Source organism: Cryptotermes secundus, unplaced genomic scaffold (assembly GCF_002891405.2).
Source record: "Cryptotermes secundus unplaced genomic scaffold, Csec_1.0 scaffold188, whole genome shotgun sequence".
In the NCBI taxonomy this organism is placed as follows: Eukaryota; Metazoa; Arthropoda; class Insecta; order Blattodea; family Kalotermitidae; genus Cryptotermes; species Cryptotermes secundus.
The window spans coordinates 512,772-524,828 of NW_019738872.1; the positions used below are offsets into that span (position 1 = coordinate 512,772).

General features: G+C 42.7%; 1 long non-coding RNA gene across 2 annotated transcripts in view; it reads right to left on the reverse strand.

The window, feature by feature from the left end:
- The window catches only part of LOC111871083, a 10,369-nt gene extending 593 nt beyond the window's left edge, over positions 1 to 9,776 (reverse strand). Inside the window, exons 1-3 of one of the 2 annotated variants that reach the window (XR_002843973.2) lie at positions 9,567 to 9,776; positions 7,800 to 8,124; positions 7 to 731 (exon numbers count right to left, since the gene is read on the reverse strand). This is a non-coding gene — a long non-coding RNA (uncharacterized LOC111871083). Of the gene's footprint in view, positions 1 to 6; positions 732 to 7,799; positions 8,125 to 9,566 lie in introns of those variants that run through there. The other variant, XR_002843974.1, reaches the window with a different exon arrangement.
- Positions 9,777 to 12,057: the final 2,281 nt, after the last annotated feature.

Sequence of the window (12,057 nt, forward strand, 5' to 3'; positions counted from 1 at the left end):
AAGAAAAAAGGACTCATTATATAAATGTTATCGATAATATCAAGTGGAAATTGGGGGTGCTGCAGTTCCACAGTGCCTATACGCGGGCCGCCCCTGCAGGGGAAACCAAAGTACTCGGAGAAAAACCCGCCCCAACGCCACTTTGTCCACCACAAATCCCACTTGACCAGACCAGGGCGGCCTTGAATTGTTTTACATGCGGTGAATTGCCAAGAACTGGATGTCACAGCCATCACAGTCAAGGCCTATTTACACATATCGGTGACATGTCAGTACCGCGTTCAGTTCAGTTTCAATGACATCCGTGACGTCTCACTGACGGCTATACACACTATGGGCCCTTGTCCACGACAAGAATTCCGCCGGGCGGCAGACAAAACCGGGTGGCCTTGTCCACGGAGACTGTAGGCGCACGGTAAAAGTTTCACTCAACTCGAGGTGAGTCTGTGCACGGGTGCAGTAGAATGGATAATATGGATGTATGCACCCTCATTGCACTATATTATTTTTACAACAAGAAACAGCGACGATGCAGAAGGTACTGGGTGCATCCTGTGTTGCAAGACTGATTTAAATTTGGTGCATTTAGTATGCTGTTTGAAAAACTACGACAGGACGACACAAAGCATGTTAATTTTTTAGAATGTCAAAAGAATTTGACAAGTTACTGACAATTTTATGCATCCATTTTAAACATGACGACACCAATATGCGGAACTGCATTTCTCCTCCTGAAATGCAAGCAGTGACACTGAGGTGAGTACACATTCAAATTGTTTACTTGCTTGAAAATATTTGTTATTCAAAAATGAACATCTTAATTTAAAAAAAGGCTCTCGGTAAAAGAAATGAAACGGAAAATGAATTACTTTTATCTATCTTAACAAGACACAAATGCCGTTTTTCATTCAATAGACCCCAAAACAAATGAAAATGTCCAATATTGATATAAATTACTGATTTCCAGTAACACAAATGAAAAGTACCTTAAATTAATTGTATCCTCCTTAGTAAGGTAGCCACCAAAAGTGATAGTTGTCTTTCATCCTTTTTATACACTCACATTATCAAAGATGATAAAACACTCCACATTTTAGAATTCGTTAGAAAAATCGAAAGTCTCTGAAACATTAGACAAGGTGGACGCAGGACTAGTATAAGATTCAAAATACATCTGTTCACTAGATGCAGCACTTGTACTAGCTGCAGCTTGTAAGGGTTTGGCTGGGGAATATACAGGTTGGCCATGCTGTTGATTAGTCCATGATGTCTGGTACGATGATGGACCTGCGACACTTTGGTATCCACGTGATTTATGACATTGGTTCCCAGAAACTTCAGAGGATTGTGGACGCATTCCACTGTTTCGATGTTTTGACGTAATACTTTTAATCAGTTTCATGACTTCATATTGAAAGTCGACGATATCTTCATGGAATTTTTCTACAGTTGGTGCAATGCCCTTAAAAAAAGACATAATTCTGCTTTGGCCCTGTTCAATTGAAGCACCAATGATAGTCATCATTTTCCTGTCCAACTCATTTGTAGCTCTCTTGTTTTTCGGCAGTTCTTCTTTATGTTCATTGTAACGCCTGAAAGGGGGGGCTTACAGAAACTACTAATTCACACTATAAAACTGCTAACGCAGCTGCTTCCCCCAAAGTAAAGCTACCTCCTCCTTTTTGCCCTCAAATTACGAGTGGTGGGTTCCAATTAGCTAACCCCTTTTTGTCGTGGACGAATCCGCAGTGTCTCATCCTTGTGTAATTGGGAACTTCCTTCGTTCGAGTGGCCTAGTAAAGCGAGCTGTCTGATGTGCGATTACGCACTGATGCCAACTAAGTACATTCTTGACCTACTTACACAGTCTATGTGTTGCCATCCTTACCCTGATCGTTGTGAAAACTCTTAGCAATTGTTGTAACATTTGGGTCAATGCCTCAAATTTCCCCTTTTCAAATTTGCGGCATAACAACTCCCCTCACCAAAACGTGGAATATTTTCTACTACCAGGATAAAATATTACACTAGTTTTCTACAATCACTTTACATCCATCACCATTCTCCAAGTTCAACTGTTCTCTTCACCTAAGATTACATTGATTCATTAATACATTCTCACATATCTCTTTCTTTGTCCCTGTTCTCTCATCACGAGTCTATGTTTCACTTGTACACCATGATTCCAGCGCAGGTCTCTGAGTCTCCGGTCTGCTGGCTCGTGTCTCGAACTTCCTCGCCGCCGGGTCTTTCCTCAGGCACGCCTTTCAGAGGGAATGAGTTGTCCCTCTCTGCGTTGTCTGCTCCGGCCTTCCTCCTCGCATTGAATGTTCAGAAGACGGGGAACGCCTGTCTGCGCCTCCACAGTCACAGACCGATCACGGTAGCTGCTACTGTTGAACCTGCCATGACTCTGCCGTAGGTCCATTTCCACGCGTAGAGTCGGACCTCTACCTGCCTCTGCATCTGGTCCATTGTCATGGGGGCTGGTATTGCTGTCCGGCCATCCCTCAGACCTTCCCATTCGGTCCACACCTCCTCCAGTATTCCGTGGTGCCGTATCATGTACTGGACTTCCTCTGGGTGTAGAAGTGCCGGTGCTGGTGGCACTATTACACCTGGGCAGCCCCATGCTGCTGTAGGCTGGAACTGGCGACTCGCCGGTAGTGTCAATGATCCGACGATTAGGTCGCAGCCCTCTGGCTGGTCGAGAATGCCTGTTCCCTGTATACTAGTTTGGTTCAAGGGGCATCCGCGAGTGTTCATGCATTTGCACTGTACCCTTGTAAGTCCCTTCACTGCATACAGCCATGATCCTTTCGAAAGGATGTTTTCTAAACACAGGCCTAAATTTGTCTGACACAATCTCTCGTGTGCATAGCGAGTAACCGTGGGTGGTCCCGAAATATAAACTACTTAGACAAGTCTTGTCTGTTCTCTCAATTGTCGGGACTATCCCCTTACATATTGTAATAGTTCCCTCCTGACAACTCCTCATGTAGTCTGACGGTAACAACATATAGCTCCTCCTCTCTGATGACACAGCTAGCCTCTCCGTCCATTTGTATTCTGATAAATTTCCCTAGATTCGGCTCGAACGTTGGCAACGCTATTGGATTGTAAACAGTATGTGCGCTTCTCGCTCCTCAAAGGTAATTGGATAACGAGGCGAATGGCTTCACTTGTAGCCAGGACTGCAACTTGGGCCGATGCATAAAATAAATGCATATTCTCAGGCTTCAATGCCGTAATAAACGAATAGCCTTGTTCTAATTGGACATAAATGTCATGTAAAATCGTGAACAGTTTATGGGAGGGCAACATACTGGCAGTCATACGGTGTGACGTCGCTAAGTCTAAGCTTAATGCCACGTTCATTATGTCCACGTACATTTTCATTAACAGAATCTCTAGCTCCCTTGTATAGCTCTCTTTCTTTACTGACTCGTGGTCCAGTTAAGTTGTTGTTCTAACATTAACTGATCTCTCGCCTCTTCCTCTCGGCACAGTTTCGTCGCTCGTATCATCTGAGCTAGTACCTTGGAGTTTTCTCTCAGGCGCAAAACTATTTCGCGGCTCATTGTTAAGCGCTCTTTCCCATCGTGAACCAGTTCACCCACTTGGGTTCTCAGAGTTCCGATCCTCTCATTTAAGGGTCCTAAGTCTTCGCTTAGCACGGCTCTGAACAAAAACTTGAGGGCTTTCCCCCCTATGATGAGCATTCCCCTCTTAACTTGCTGACCTCTCGGAAACATCTGCAGTAAGTCTTCGACTTTCTCCTGCAATTCCTCTGCTAGCTTGCTAGCATACCTCAGCTACTGTCGTTGAGCTGGGTCCCTTCCAACAGTAAAGGTTAGGTCTCCAAATCCCTTGATTAGGTCGCTTATCGCTTGGGCGTGTTCCTTTACGCCAAAGTCCATCGTGACATGCCACACGGCGCCTCTCATTAATATTTCTTGTTCCATCAAGAACGCCATCCCCTTGTCTACTACTAGTCTCTCTGTTTCGACTGGTTCGGTTCTTCCTTCACCTGAAAAATTGAAACAAAGCGCGTTAATATCTGCTATTCTGTGCGAGGTTCCCTCTCCGTCCGTCTTTATTCTTTGTAGTTACGCTGGAGTCTTGGGCGCAATGCATACCCGTGTTGCCCTTCACTCGACTCGCTCATCCTTGGCATGTTGAGTGCTGATGAGTTGACCTTGCTCGTCGCACTAGTGTCATCTCTCTCTACTGTTTCTTCCGTCTTTCTCCTCCCCAGCCACATCATTCAAGCTGACTCGACGTCTTGCCTCATTTGTCTCGTGTCTTTCATACTGTGTGTACGAGTATGGTGGCCACTCCTCGCCGCCTTCCGACGATGCGTCGTCGGAATCTGTCTCTTCATCTCTCTCAGAAGCTGGGCCTCTGTTCTCTCATCCTTTGGCTATTTTGCTTCCGCCTCTCTATGAGCTCTTCTCGCGAGGCTCTGCATAGTTTCAATTGTTCTACATGAACATTTACTTCCCTTCATCCTAGCTGTATCCTGTATACTATGACAGAGACCTTCTTCAGTACTTGGTAAGGGCCTAACCATTTTGGTTCTAGTTTCCGGCCCTTAACCATTTGCCTCTGGTATACGAGCTGTCCGGGGCAGTACTCTATTCGCTTCGCTCTTCTGTCGTGGCGAGCGAGTTCACTTTGTCTCACTTCCGCCAGCTTCCTTCTGGCGGCTTGGCGCGCTTTCCTCAGCCGGCCGGCCAATCAGGCCAGGTGTCCCTGCACACCTGTTACGCGTTGGGGCCTCCTCTCGTAGGCCGCTAGTTCTCGATCCGTGAGGCCCTTCATTTCAGCCCCGTGGGTCAGACGGTAGGGCGAGTACCCTGTGCTGCTGCGATCGGTACGCCCATAACACTAGGTTAAGGTGGTCATCCCAGTTTGTCCCTTTGGGGTCCGCGTACATAGCCAGGCCCGCGTGGAGGGTGCGGTGGAATCTTTCCACTTGGCCGTTGCTTTGGGGTCAGTATGGGCTGGTAAATATTTTTTCCACTCCTAGGAGTCGGCACGTCTCTCGGAGTAACTCTGACATGAAGTTCCGTCCTCTATCACTTAACAGCTTATCACACACACCGTGGCGCGCGAAAATCTGCATCACCAGAGCGTTGGCCACTGTTGAGGCCTCCTGGTCGGGGAGCGGCACTGTTTCGGCCCACTTAGTAAAATGATCGACATACATCAATAGGTAACGGTTCCCCATTTCTGGATGTGGTGTACGGTCCCGTTTTGTCGATGGATGCGACTTCTCCTGGTCCCTAATCATCTCCTGTCACTCTGGCGTGTGCTTCAACCTCCGGCCGTGTTTACTCTTTATAATTCCTCCGGACTCGGGGGCGCAGTGAACAGCTCTGGCTACGTTCACTTATCTCGTTTGCTTCCACAGTGTTTGACGCTGGCGAGCCCCTATTACTTGCCTCACTATTAGCGTCTCTCTCTGCTGTTGGTACGAGTATTGTGAACCGAGTTCTTCCACCCAGCTAGCGGCTTGTGCATAGTCAGCGGTTCCATTGCACTTATCTACTGCCTCTCTCATAGTGAGTATACGATTTACGCTTGCTTCTCCTTGCAAGCACGCTGAACCCGGTTCAGCTGTTCCCTGGCTATGCTTCTCTGCGCACCGGTTTCCTGTCAAGTCCCTCCCTTGAGGCGACTCTTCTCACAATCCCCTGGACCGTTCAACCCCTTGCCTTGTGCGTCAGGCGGAATGTCACGTCACCCTTCGTGACGTCTTGTAGGCCTGCTTTCTTGACATCTTGAAGTATGCAGCTTCTCTCGTTGCTTACAGCGTGATCCCTTCCCTACTTGTGTCGATCACCTGTGCCAATGTTGTAGAACCGATTCGTTTGCACTTTGCTTCATGCTGTTGTAGCCATCTAATTCTCTCTAGCTTCACAATCTCGGGCTATATGGCCTGGTTGTCTGCATTCATAAAAAATGAGCTGGGCTCGAACCCTCTCTCGGTTCCGTCCGCTCGTTCTCCACTTTTGTCTACTCCCTTTCCATGGCGGTCTACTCCTCCGTGCCTCGAAGGTGTCCTGCTCGCTCTTCTGTACCGCGAAGGTGATATGTTCCTTAAGCCTTGGTTCCATTTTATTGGCATTGTATATCACAGTTGCCATAGTCAGTGCTTGTTCCAGCGTTTTGGGGTTGCGAATTCTCAGTTCGTGTCCCGGTTACCTCCTTAGTCCATACACGAAGCTGGTAAGTAATCTGAACTCTGCTTCTTCCTTTAGGATTCTTTGCTCGGTCGGGTCTGCGAATTTTCTCACTGTTTTCTGGCTCAGTGCGTGACCTCTGTCCAGAAATTGGATGGGCGATTCGTCCCGTCCTTGCGCGGCCTCATGGAGTTGGCTGTAGTGGTACTGCGCAGGTAGCTTCTCGCTAAATCTGCCCAATAATGCTGCTCTCAATTTCTCATATCTCATGTTTACCTCCGTGAGGTGGTCCCTACATTATACGAACAGTCTCGCGTCTCCCGTTAACTTAGCTCTTACTATATCTGCTAAGTCTTCTCACGACCAGTTGCTCAGGCATGCACATTGCGCTACTTGAGACAGGAATTCGGTTACAAGTCTGGCATTGGCTTGACCACTCCATTCCTTAATTCTTGCGGCCAGTGATAAATCTTTGGTTTTAACTCCTAGCGTTAGTCCGCTTAATCGTTCCTCTAGTTGCGTTATCCTAGCCTCCATAGTTATTTCTTGTTTCCTAACCTTTTATTTCCTAGTCTCTCAGAGTGCGGTTCGTAATTTGCGATGCTGCCAATTTGTAATGCCTCAAGGGGGGGGTACAGAAACTGCTAATTCACTTCGTCAGCCAACTCTTCATTGGCTACTCCCACCCACTGCACCATTTTGTAATGGCGTAGAGCGGGCGCGTATGTTCCGACCCAACTCTAACCACTAACTGTCACGCCCCCAAGAACTGGGGTGTCATTTAATTTCCTGAAACTGGGGTTCCCCTCACCCTTACAACTGTTCATGCATGCGGCTGCTGCTGGCTGCCCGGGGATCAAATCTGCTTTCGTCTGACCTAGGATAGCTCCGGATCGGTCTGGGAAGGGTTTAGTGCGTGGGGGTGAATCACAACTCTGAGTACATTCTATCCTAACTACCTCGGTCTATTTACACCCTTATTTAAAATATACAAATGCCAATGTTCTGTCGGGTTTACATAGTATCAGCTTGTTAGCTAGTTCTCCTTTCATTCTAATCTCCCACCTAGGGAGTATGGCTTGAGACTGTCACTTCCCTTCATTTTCTACCCTCTTGGCGTAGTCTCTACCCTAGCCTGTTCAAACTCGCAGGGCCCACTGGAGATTGCACTGTCACCATTTCACCAACAACGATAAAGTTTAAGTAACGTGGCTAGTATGAGCAGATTGACTTACTTGAGATAGAGACGCAGGCATTCACAACCAACCACCATCTTGTTGAATCCATGCCTAACAGAGCCTTTGGCTGCTTGTCGAATATTACGTTTTTTTGATCAGTCCCCAAACGGCTTTTTTTCTCCCTCTTTATACTATAAAACTGCTAACGCAGCTGCTTCCCCAAAAGTAAAGCTACCTCCTCCTTTTTGCCCTCAAATTACGAGTGGTGGGTTCCCATTGGCTAACCCCTTTTTGTTGTGGACAAATCCGCAGTGTCTCATCCTCGTGTGATTGGGAACTTCCTTCGCTCCAGTGGCCCAGAAAAGTGAGCCGTCTGATGCTGACTAAGTATATTCTTGACCTACTTACACAGTGTATGTGTTGCCATCCTTACCCTGATCATTGTGAAAGCTCTTAGCAATTGTTGTAACATTTGGGACAATGCCTCAAATTTCCCCTTTTGAAATTTGCGGCATAACATTCATGATTACGTTTTTCCTCTTGCCTCTCAGTCTGCCTGTCAGCAAGGTTAACGTTATCAGGCATATTTGAAGTAGTTTGTCGATGAGTTGCTATTTTTGTCAGAAATCGTAGTTCCTTATAAAACAGGTATTTGCGCCTCTTTGCTCCAGAACCGCTCTTCTGCTCCTCATTTAATTTCTTGTGACATTTCATCCAGTTATCCATTATGTTTGCCCATTTTTTTATCACCAGTTTTCCTGAAAAAAAACCGAAAAGAATTAAAACTATGTTTTTTCAGGTACTTAGCAACAGGAAATACGTTCACAGATCTCCATTACAATTTCAGACTGGGAATAAAAACAATTAGTAGAACTGTACGTGAGGTTTGCATGAAGATGTGGTTGTTATTATATAGAACATATATGTCCATTCCGACGGTCAGTGAATGGATGGATATAGCATGCCAGTTTGAAATTACCGCAAATTTTCCAAACTGCATAGGGGCCGTTGATGGCAAGCACATCAGGGTTATCAAACCAGAAGAGAGTGGTTCAATGTTTTTCAATTATAAAAGTTATTATTCGTTAGTCCTGATGGCAGTAGTGGATGCAAATTATAATTTCATTTTTGTGGATGCCAGTGCTTATGGAAAGGATTGCGACTCAAGTGTGTTTAAAGAAACGTCGTTATGGAAAATGCTGCAAGGAAACACACTAAACATACCTCCCCTCCCAGGGCACTACCAGATATTGAAGGGGAATTGCCATATGTTCTCGTAGGTGATGAAGCTTCTGCATTGCATAATAATTTACTTCCTTCCTATGGTAGCCGAGAACTTGACCACTTTAAGCGAATTTTTAACTATTGCTAAACTAGAGCAAGACGATTTGTAGTGTGTGCATTTGGCATAATGACCAATAAGTGGAGGATTTTTCATCGGCCTTTGAATGTCTCCACAGATGTTGCGACTGACATAGTAAAAGCTTGTTGTGTTCTTCAGAATTTCATCCATAAAGAAGAAGGACTTAATACTATGAGTGCCGATACGACTCGGAACCAAGAAAACTCCCTCGCTCACAAGCAGTACGAGGTGGTTTCTCAGCGAACACTATCAGAAATAATTTCGCTAAGTACTTTGTTTCCGAAGCTGGAAAAATTCCATGGCAGAATAAGTTCGCTTAATGTATTAATGCATTATGTGCAGTAATGGAGATAATCTACGAACTCAGCACTGCCACTGCCATAAATTCACTCTCACAACTTCTTGTGAGAATCTTTATTATTAGTGAATATTTTGTAAGATTTGAGGCTTTCACGGTCTGCTTTTACTGGTTCTTACGGTCTCTTCGCTTGCAGTTTTCTTATATTTTTTCTTCTACCCTGAAGATGGAGGCGATACGTTCCTCCGAAACGTCGGTTAACACCACATATACACGGTGCCAAATCCCAGAAGACTGCTTTTTTCAGTGAATATTTTGTTGGGAAATCATTGTTAGCAGTTTATTTGTTCAATGTGCAATTTTTAAATCACAAGTTCATTGCTAGATAATATCGTATCTGCGCATGGAGAATGTTTTGACAATACCGGTAATTTTTATATTAATAAAATAACTGAAAATAGATAGTAGGTATAGATAGAAAGTATGTATTGTGTATTAATAAAATTATCACACAAAGATTTAAGATGAAAATTACATACCTATATCGTTTCTCTCCTTATCTCCCAGTGTTTCAAAATCTTCTTTAAGGTGTGGGCATACATCCTTCCAAGCTTGCAAAGTTAGCCGCCTGTCTTTGTACTCTTCACTTGAATTATCCCACAGTACTGGTCTTTCCCCGACAAGCGTAATTAATAATTCACAGTAAATATTGAATTCTGCGCTCATTGTAATGAAAATAATACTACAGACACAAAACACATTAAACTTGCACGCTCAACTCAAGTCAAACTGATGACTGACGGCGATCTCGCCGGCTCATGGACACGTAGACATGTTAATGCATGTACCACTGATAACACAGTGCACCGTCCGGCTGGTCCGGCTGCCGTCTCTACCGGTCTCTACAGTACAGGAAATTACAGAAGATGTTGAAGATCTATGATAATGCAGAAATTCTAGACGTTGATATAAATAGGGAACACTTCACTCGTCATGGGCTGCACATGACTATAGTTGGGAAGGAAAAGATGGCGGAAAAAATATCAGATGTGGTTCATAAAATTGTTACAAGAAAGAAGGGAAAACCTATTACCCTGGCATGGGATGATGGTCTGTCAGGAAAAAGGGAGGGGATGGAAGAAAGGAAAGACACTGTAGAGAAATTACAGAAGTTGTTGAAGATCAATGATAATGCAGAAAACCTAAATGTTGATATAATTAAGGAACACTCCACTCGTCATGGGCTGCATACAAATATCGACGGGAAGCAACCTTCCCCATCATTGATACTTGATATAACTACTAAAAATTTATCAGTTAAGCGGTCAAAAAGAAAGCCGGTAACAAGAACGAAGGATTTTTTATGGGAAATCTAATCCCAGCCCCTAAGAATCAAAATTGTTCTAATGCTGACAATGTAATTAAAGTAAATAATGATATTAAATCATCTGTTACACGTCAATCTATTAAATTATACCATCAGAATATTTGTGGTCTGAGATATAAGGTAGATGAATTATTGAGTTCATTATACCCAGATTTTCCCCATATTATTTGTATTACCGAACATCACTTAAGACACAATGAACTGAACGCTATGGTGGTTGAAAATTATAAATTGGGTGCATCATATTGTAGAAGGGAGGCACTCAAAGGTGGAACATGTATATTTGTTCAAAATCATTTAAATTGTGTTGCTGTAAATTTGGAAACATATTGTTTGGATTTTGATGTCGAATTGTCCGCTCTGAAAATTCAGGTTGACTTATTAATTATTCTTATACTGGTAGTTTATAGAGCACCTTCTGGTAACTTTTTACACTTTATGCATAAAATGGATTCTGTATTAAAATTATTATACAATACTAAAGTAGAGCTTATTGTATGTGGTGATTTTAATATTGATTATCTTACTGATAACGACAGAAAAAGTCAATTGAATTCTTTATTGAACTCATATAATCTTTTTAGTGTTATTGACTTTCCTACAAGAATTCAAAATTCATCCAAATCAGCCATTGATAATATTTTCATTGATTATTGGAGATTGGAGTCTTTTAAAGTATTCGCTATACCCAATGGTATATCGGATCATGATGCTCAATTCATCTTGATCCACGATATTGTGTTACCATCTCCTCATAAAGTGTGTTTAATAACTAGGAAAATAGACAAATGCTCACTTGATGATTTTAATTATAAACTTAGTTATGAGATGTGGAATGATGTATTTGAAGAAAAGGACGTCAATACTATGTTTAATTCTTTTCTAAATATATTTTTAAGATTTTTTAATTCTAGTTTTCCTAAGGCAAATGTTAAGCCCTATATTACGAAAAACAAAACATGGGTCTCATCTAGTATAAAAACCAAATGTAATGTTAAAAGGCACTTGTACATGATCAGTAGGAATAGCAGTGATCCTAATATAAAAAGTTATTACAAGGCATATTGCAAATCCTTGGCTCGTGATATTATAGCAACTAAACGTATTTATTATGATAAACGGATTATAAACTCTAATGATAGAGTCAAAAGTGCTTGGAATGTCGTTAAAACCTTGACTGGTAGGAAATCTCATTATGATATTTTGCCCATGTTTAACAATAATTTTAATAGATCTACGTCCAATTATAATAATATTTCTGAATCCTTCAATAGATATTTTCTATCTGTACCCGAATTAATTATCAATAATATTCAAAAGGATTGTAATCCAAATGAAAAAACAAATTTTTATGATTATTTAATTGATGTTTTTAATGTTACTTTTCCTAAAATTAATTTCAATCCTGCCACAGCTAAAGAAATAGCAAACATCATTAATAAATTGAAAATGACTAATTCGTATGGTTACGATGAGATCCCTATCAAAATTTTAAAAAACAGTGTAGATTACATTTTATCCCCATTAACCCATATTGTAAATAGATCCTTATCAACTGGTATTTTTCCAGATCGTCTTAAATTCTCAGAAATAAAACCCATATATAAAAAGGGTAACAGGAATTGTATTAGTAATTATAGACC